This window comes from Peromyscus maniculatus, chromosome 13 (assembly GCF_049852395.1).
Source record: "Peromyscus maniculatus bairdii isolate BWxNUB_F1_BW_parent chromosome 13, HU_Pman_BW_mat_3.1, whole genome shotgun sequence".
Classification (NCBI taxonomy): Eukaryota; Metazoa; Chordata; class Mammalia; order Rodentia; family Cricetidae; genus Peromyscus; species Peromyscus maniculatus.
Genome location: NC_134864.1, coordinates 32,341,406 through 32,349,741, shown reverse-complemented (window position 1 = coordinate 32,349,741; position 8,336 = coordinate 32,341,406). Strand labels below are relative to the sequence as shown.

Genomic DNA, 8,336 nt, shown 5'->3' with positions numbered 1-8,336 from the left:
CACACAATATTTGAAAAATATTAAGAAAACAGCAACATTTTTACAAATCCAATAGTTGTGACACTACTTGATGACTCTTAGAGGCCAGGCATTATGAGGCAACGCTTACATTTCTTGATCCACTGAGGTGGAATTGATGGTGCTGATATTTCTGTTCAGGCTGGTGCTGTATCTCAACTACTTTGTATTGGAAAATGTGACCCAAGAACACAGACAAGGGTTGACATCCTTCTCCACTCCCTTGACTGCTGCCAAGACATTTTTATACCTGAACCAAGATATGCAACATCTCATTTCCATTATGTATTTCACCTAGTTTTCCTATTCAAAAACCATCCTGCTGCCCTAGCTACATTCTTGAAGTAAAAAGAAGGAACTAATCTTGACCAGTGGGGTCTCTGAGTAGCAATAGCAGCAGCAGCAGCAGCCAGGTGCTTGTTATAAATGCCATAATATGCCAGTTCCATAATATTCTAAACCTGCAAAATTAGAAACTGTAGTTGGAAACCAGAAATCTGTGTTTCGTTTTGATGAGAGCCCAAGCTGGCCCCCCAAATCACCACAATTTTTCTGTCTGCATTTTGTTTTAGAAGTTTTCCCCCTGACTCTGGTGCACGCTACTCTTCAGGCAAACACCCAAGAAACTGGCCACAGTCCTTTCATCCTTGCCTCTTATAAAAATCCACAGGTGACTTTCAGGGTAATCTATTTTACCACCAGACTGGTGCTGATGGCCAACGGCTGCCCTTCATTTGCCCCCTCCCTAGGCCTCTTTTTTTCCCTCTTGTACTCTTACCAGTATTTTTAACTTCTGAGGAAAGACAGGTGATACTGAACACTTAAATCCCAATGAATCCATTATCAACAGTTACTCAGTCACACTTCCAAGGGTGAGCATTAAAATACAGACCATGCATATTACTTCCCAGATGTTTATAAGTACATTATAAAGTTATAATTGAACTTCATATGTGGCTGGAGAAATGGCTCCATGATTAAGGATGCTGGCTGCTCTGCTGAGGACCAGAGTACACTTCCCAACACCCAGGTCAGGTAGCTTACGTCGTAACTGTAACTCCAGCTCAGAGATCCAACTGGCCTCCAGGGATACCCACACGTAGGTGGCATTCACTCGAACAGACACAGCCACATAAATAAAAATAAATAAGCATTTTTTAACTTGATTCACAAAATGTTTGTTGTAAAATTGGTGCTGCAACTTCAGAATTTCAGTGTGCTAAAACAACAACCAACTTGTCAACTGCTTGTTTTTGCAAGCTAAACATTATTAATTTATTTATAAAAGTATTAAAAATGTTTAAATTTGAGTTTTATTGCTAATTTTACAAAGTTTTCTATATTTCAAATGTAACTTACTACCACTACACTTAATTTAATATTTTCTCTATAACCAAGTTAAATTTATTTAAAATATACTGAATATTTTATGTTGTTATATCTTGACAAAATTATGATATATTACAATGTACTAATATTTCTGTGGCTATAACTAAAGTTCTATTGTTTTGTCAAAATAAAATTGAAAGAACAACTGTATCAGGTCTTTGGGTTTTTTATGGAAATAAGTTTATTTGGGTCTATAAAAATAATAGTCACTGTAAAAACAATAGGCAACTTTGAAGTTAAAAAGAATATCAAAGCTTCTACTGTTTAATATTCATTCTCAAAATAACCATCAAATTAAGACAGTAAATGATAACCACAGTATTTTGAATCTCGATGCCTAAAAAAATAATCTTGCCATAACTGAAAAACAGTAACTGAAGAAAGTTTGTCTGAATTGACAAAAGGAAATATTTGTGAATATGAAACCCTATTAAGATTTGAGTACTAACAGGAAACATAAGTAGTCATGACTAGAAGTTATCCATCAGGATGAAACTAAATGGATGAGATTATTTGGACGTCTATACTATGAGGCTCTAGAAAAAGCCAGTGGCAGATTAAGTCATAAACAGAAAGGCCCACAACAATGAGAGAAGACAAGGAAGACCAGCATGAATCTATAACAGTAAAGAATCTTTCCACGGGAATAGGAGAAAATGCCTTCCATGCCTCCCCATCCCCACCCCCAAAGCCACAGTTTTTTGAAGACTGTACTACACTGTTAGGTACTCTGACAGTCTGTGAAACACTGTCTTGTTTTTTTTTTTTCCTGTCTTGTTTTAATTGACTCAGATGATGCTAGAAGGTAAATGATAAATCAGGGTTACAGGAGAAGACTTGGGTTTGATAAGTAGATTGTGGATATTTATTTATTTATTTATTTATTTATTTATTTATTTATTTATTTATGTTTCTTGAGACAGGGTTTCTCTGTGCAGTTTTGATGCCTGTCCTGGATCTCACTCTGTAAAACAGGCTGGCCTTGAACTCACAGAAATCTGCCTGGCTGTGCCTCCCAAGTGCTGGGATTAAAGGCATGTGCCACTGCTGCCCCGCGGATCTTTATTTATTTTTTTTAAATAAAGTTATTTCAAAAGACTTTTTTCTTTGAAAAGAAGGATCTAGGGACAAAAAAAAAAAATCAATCGGCAACATTTGAGAAGCGTAAGGCCTAATGGAAACAGTAGGACCCTCACTTTTAAAGGTTTTAATTGCATATGACCTACCCAGCTTAATCCCTACTTTCCCTAAAGGCACTGACTTGGAATGACAGAATAATATTACTTAATCTATACATAAAAAAGGGTGATTTGTCACTGTAAAGTAGGACACAGAACCCACAATAGGCCACTTTGGAATAAAGATTATTTTGAGAGAAAGGCATTAAAAATTGTAAAATAAAACTTGCATATAAAAGGTAACTTACTTATACCAGGAGGCTATAGTTCTTATAGCCACAGTCTGAAGACAGGGCGAGGAAAACACACAAACCAAAAACATCCTAGTTAGACCAACTCTCATCTTCCTAATCCCTTATCCAAATCCCTGGCTCAAATCCATCTGTCATCTCACATTTTTACAAATTGCTACAACGGCTGACTTCTGATATAAATTTTGATCCCAGCTGGGCAATAGTGGTGCACACCTTTAATCCCAGCACTGGAGAGGCAGAGGCAGGCAGATCTCTGTGAGTTTGAGGCCAGCCTGGGCTACAGAGTGAGTTCCAGGACAGATGCAAAGCTACACAGAGAAACCCTGTCTCCAAAAACAAACAAACAAACAAACAAACAATAATAATAACATAAATGAATGAATGAATGAATTTTGGATCCCAAGTGTTTCTTTGGGTCTTCATTTTTCTACCCTCCAACATACAAGCAAAAATTACTAAATAAAAGTTGTATGCTTCTCTCCTATTCACCTACTGTTTTACGTCATTTAACTGGTGCCCCGCTGAGACTTTAAGAGAGTAAAGGGAAATTTTACTTCTCCTGCACCAATATTAGGAAGGATGCAAGAATGCAATTCAGAAAGCTTGCCAAACTATTTTGAAGGGTGACAGCATTTCTGGGGTATCATCTGAGGTTTTGCTTGTTTGGTTTTTTTTGTTGTTATTTTGAGAACAGGGTACATTTTGTAGCACTGGCAAACCTGAAACTTCCCCCATCCTCTTAACTCTGGCTCCTAAGTGTTGTGCTTATAGCAATTAGCCAAAGATTGGCTTTGGAATATCTTTAGATTCAAGACTACATCACTTGAGCAAATACTCTTCCCTTGCACAAGCGATTGAGAGATTTATTCCAGAACCATAGCTCATATCCAAATCTATGTTATACAGAAATGGCTTAGTGCTTGCAGGTAACCTACACATATCCCCACAGAGACTTGAAATTGTCTCTAAATTACACATATTTAAAACAATATGAATATGTTATACTCTATTAGTAGGGAATAACCACAAGGAAAAAAGTGTGTATGTTTGATAAAGATGATGTCATAGGTGTTTGAAATAGATGATGTCACAGGTCTCCTACCTACTACATAGCCGAGGCTGGCCCCGAACTCCTGATCCACTAGCTTCTGCCTCCCAAGTCCCCAGTACAGGGATTTCTAGAGTGCTTCACCCGGATCAACTATGCTATGAACCGATTGAAAGAGAAAAAAAATTTCAACCCTGGTTGGTTGACTCCAAGGATGAGAAACAATGGATAAGGTAGGTAGGTTGTTTATGAAAATCGAGGCACACGTCGTATTTCCTGATTTGGCTTCCAGTTTATTCGTCTGTGAGCGAGTCCAGTTCTTGCTTTCCAGCCTTGTTCTTCCAGAGTCGGGAGCCAGAAAATGGGCGATTAGACTTGAAACAGATTTCTGACAGCTGTTATCTTCAAACCCAATTTCTTCCCCTTTTTCTCGGATTCTTAAATTTGTAGGTTTTAGGGAAAATCAAACTTAGAGTGCTGAAGAATTACTCCCAATATTAGATATATATGCATACTCTCGGGCCTCGCACCATATGAATTTTTATTCAGACGGCTCTTTAAAACAGGCTACTAGTTTACCTTGCAAACGCGAGGTTCTTAAAGATCGCGATGTCTACAAATCCCCTAACTGGAATGCAGTCTAAGAACTTGAAATGTTTAACCTGGGGTAGGGGGGGGGGAGGTGGAGGGAGCGCTTTGCCCATGACAAAAATGGTTCCTTATCGACGCCTCACGAGCCTGGGCGTAACATCCGCCCTTCCCTTGTCACATGACCAGGAACCTACTTCCGCTACGGATCCAGGAAGGGGCCAGTCCTGGCCGTTCTCGCGTCTGTCCCGGCCCGCCGCGGCCGCTCCGCCGCTCCTTTGCCCGGGCGCCTTGGTGCGCTCGGCCAACGGCCTCTGCGAGCGCTCGCCCGAGCGCCCCGGAGCCGGCGGGCGGCGGCCCTCGCCAGGGACCCTCCAGCGGGCCCAGGGTGAGTGTTGTAGTGTCCCCAAGCGGGGCTCCGGGCCTAGCGCGGCGGCCGTGACACCCGCCTCCGGGGCCGGTCAGGGTCCTTCCCTGCGATGATCAGGGTCCAGCTTCTTCACCCTCTCTACTTCAGCATCTTGTTCTGTAGAACAAAAGTCGGATTTTACTGGGGGGGGGGGGGACCTGTTAGTTAGAGGTTAGGTAGCGGGAGGAAGCCTGTAAGCTTGGACCTGGGCTTTTTTCGGGCATCTCTTCCTCGGACCCATCTACCTCACAGTATGACCTTGAGCCTGTAGCGTTTGTGTGTGTGTGTATGTAAAACCCGTGGAATCAGAGAACGGCCTTTGGGAGGCCCGGAGCTGACCAAAACATCCTTACTCGCTCGCTGGTGGCTCTGCCGGCTGGCTCTTTGGGGTGCCCTCCCAGAGCTGGGCTCCAGGGCCCTTTACAGCTCCCGACCTCCGTTTGCAAAAACAAGCCCTTGTTATAAATGCAAAACACAACCATGGACCAGAGGCTTGGCTTGGGAGCAGGGCGCGTTCTCTGGGAAGAGCAGCGCGCTCCCTGAATTGGTGGCGCCTTCCAATAGCAGAGGAGTAAAGCTTGAGCCCTGTGGTGCTATGCAGGGCTCCTCGGGGAGACAGTGAATGAGCACCCCCTCCGCCCCGGTGAGAAACACTCTCTCCCTCAGTCCCATGGGCTACTAATGAGATTCCCCGAAGAAGAACCTTCAGGGAAAGTAGGACGATTTAGTCCTAGTTAGTATTCTGAGCTCGCAGTTAGATTGTTTGAGGGGGGTGGGGGAAGGGGTCTCTGTCTGTCTGTCTCTCTGTCTCTCTCTCTTTAGTTTCAAGGACTTGTGACTTGAGATAGCTTTTCAGTGGGGTTGTCGGTGGTGTTCCCGAGGATACTTTTTAACTGAAGTGCCGTTCTGGAAGGAACTGTGTGTTGTCTCCCTTCCTGTCCGATAGGGCTACCTCATTTTAGGTTCACAAGGTTTTTCTGTCACTCTCTCTTTACTCTTGTGAATTTTTTCTTGTTAATAGATACAGGATTGGGGTTCTTTTTATTACTTTTTTGAGTTCTTTATAAATTCTAGATCTGATTCCCCTGTCAGCTATACAGCCAACAAAGATTCTGTAGAATCTCCACTCTAATTTGTTCAGAAACTTGTATTTTCTGCAATGCCAGTTGCCAGTTCTTGCTATTATGCCCTGGGCTCCTTGAAGTCCTTCGCTATGCCAATGTAGCTTCAAGGTTTTGCCTGTTTTTCTCTAGCAGATTCGGAGTTTCATTACTTCTTACATTAATGCCTGTGGTCCACTTTGACTTAATTTTTTAATTGTTTTGTACTTATATGCATACAGCAAGTTTATGGTTCTAAGCTATTGATTAAATATTTCCTTTAAAAATAGATTTGTGTTTAAGACAAGTTAAAGAAGAAATTAAGTGTAATGTGTGGGACCCCAGTCAATTTGGAAAATATTGCTGATGTTTGGATATTGCCTAGAAAGTGGATCTGTGGCATCAATTAGAAGTCTAAGGGAGATTTTTTTAATCAAATTATACATCAAACATGTAGTGATTACCAAGCAGATTCTAAATGGCAAAGGCTGTGGAATTAAAGCCTTAGCCCCAAATGAAGTGTGTTTGTCACCAAAGGATATTACCCAAAGTACCAAGTTTCATGAGGAAGAAAAATAATTAGGTCCTCGTCTGCTCTATTGAAACATAAAAACTAAACACTGAGGCAGTAGTCTGCTCTATTGAAACATAAAAACTAAACACTGAGGCAGTAGTATTAAGTCGTTACAGAGAAGTTTTATTTACTTTTGAAATTTAAGTAGTTTAACTACAGGAGACGTTCTCCTTTTGGTGACCACCTTTATGTCCTTGGTCCATGAGTCTTTTCAAAAAGATTCCTAAGTTACTGTCATAGGATGAAATGTTGGGAACTTTGACATATGCTACTGGAAACAAGAGTGAAATGAGCTAGGAGAACACTGGAGTCTGAGGCAGGAGAGTCAGGGATCCAAGGCCAGTCTGGGCTCCATAGTAAGACCCAGTCTCAAAATAAATAAATAATGAATTGAAATCCAGCAAAGGTTAGGTGGATGTTGGTACATTTTGTGAGATAATGTGGTTTAGCATCTTAACATGTCTTTCTAAGCTTTTCCTATGCTTTAGATCTATAAATGCTTGAAAAGCTCTTCATTTATAACGATGCACAGATATTAATAGAAGTTGCCTATGAGAACCTAGATGGTGGAAGATAAGATTAGGTGGGACATTTCATTTTCTTTATATGCTCTGCCTTTTTGTTGTGCTTTCTTAGATAAGTCTCACTATGTGGCACAAACTGGCCTTGACCTCTGTCTTTCTGCTTCAGCCTCCTGAGTGTTGGGATTATAGGTATTCACCAGGCATATACATAGAAGAGAGAGAGAGCTCAGCCCTCTCTATATGTTCTCATATATTTTATACAGTGTTTATTTTTGGTTCTGTGGTTTTTTTTAATATTTTATTTATTTATTATGTACACAGAGGAGGGTGCCAGATCTCATTAAAGATGGTTGTTAGCCACCATGTGGGTACTGAGAATTGAACTCAGGAACTCTGGAAGAGCAGTCAGTGTTCTTAACCTCTGAGCCATCTCTCCAGCCCGGTTCTGTGTTTTAAAATGAAAATTTAACTGAATTTCCTTTCTATATAAAAGATATGTATCTACACATTAGTTTAACTTAAACATATCTTTGACCTTCCAGCTTTCTAGATAAAAGTCTTGCTTTACAGTGGTTCGCAACCTTCCTAATGCTGTGACCCTTTAATGTAGCTTCTCATGTTGTGACCCCCAACCATAATCTCAGTACTCGGGAGGCAGGCGGATCTCTGTCGAGACTAGCCTGGACTACAGAGCAAGATCCAGGAAAGGCGCAAAGCTACACAGAGAAACCCTGTCTCGGAAAAACCAAAAGAAAAAAAAATTATTTTGTTACTACTTCATAACTGTAATTTTGCTACTGCTATGAATCATAATGTAAATACCTGATATCTGAGATGCAACCCCCCCACCCCCTGCCCGCCAAGGGGTTACAACCCACAGGTTGAGAACCACTTGCCTTACATGGTGACTAGTCACAGGGTTCTGTCTGCAACACTAAAATTTGTGGGAAGCTTGAAGTTCTTTCTCTGTTTTTTCTTTTGCTCCTTAGTGTAAAGTTGTAAATCTTTGTGGCTTTTATTTGAAGAATTTGCAGGTGAGTCTCTAATAATGGCATCATCTAGCTTCTCAGTCACTGTTTTTCTCCCTCAGGCACAAAAGTGGCTCTCACTCTAGCACTTGCGCATTGGAGCAATTTAAGGATTTAATATGAAGCACAGAAGCTGATAGTGCCACATAGCAAGCCCGTTGTTTGACATTTGTGAGTAAACTTTTTTCTTTGGCTCCGTTTTCTCAGTCTTTAAGGCCTCTGCATG

The 8,336-nt window shown here is 41.0% G+C and overlaps 1 protein-coding gene across 20 annotated transcripts in view; it reads left to right on the top strand.

Moving 5' to 3' along the window:
• Nucleotides 1-4,676: 4,676 nt before the first annotated feature.
• Nucleotides 4,677-8,336, top strand: part of Mff (mitochondrial fission factor) — a 29,301-nt gene continuing 25,641 nt past the window's right edge. For 7 of the 20 annotated variants that reach the window (XM_076549953.1, XM_076549947.1, XM_006990360.4 and 4 more), the window contains exons 1-2: nucleotides 4,706-4,863; nucleotides 8,173-8,281. The gene's annotated coding sequence lies outside the window, so the exon portion shown is untranslated. Of the gene's footprint in view, nucleotides 4,864-8,172; nucleotides 8,282-8,336 lie in introns of all 20 variants that reach the window. The other 13 variants (XM_076549951.1, XM_076549938.1, XM_016008623.3 and 10 more) reach the window with 6 other exon arrangements.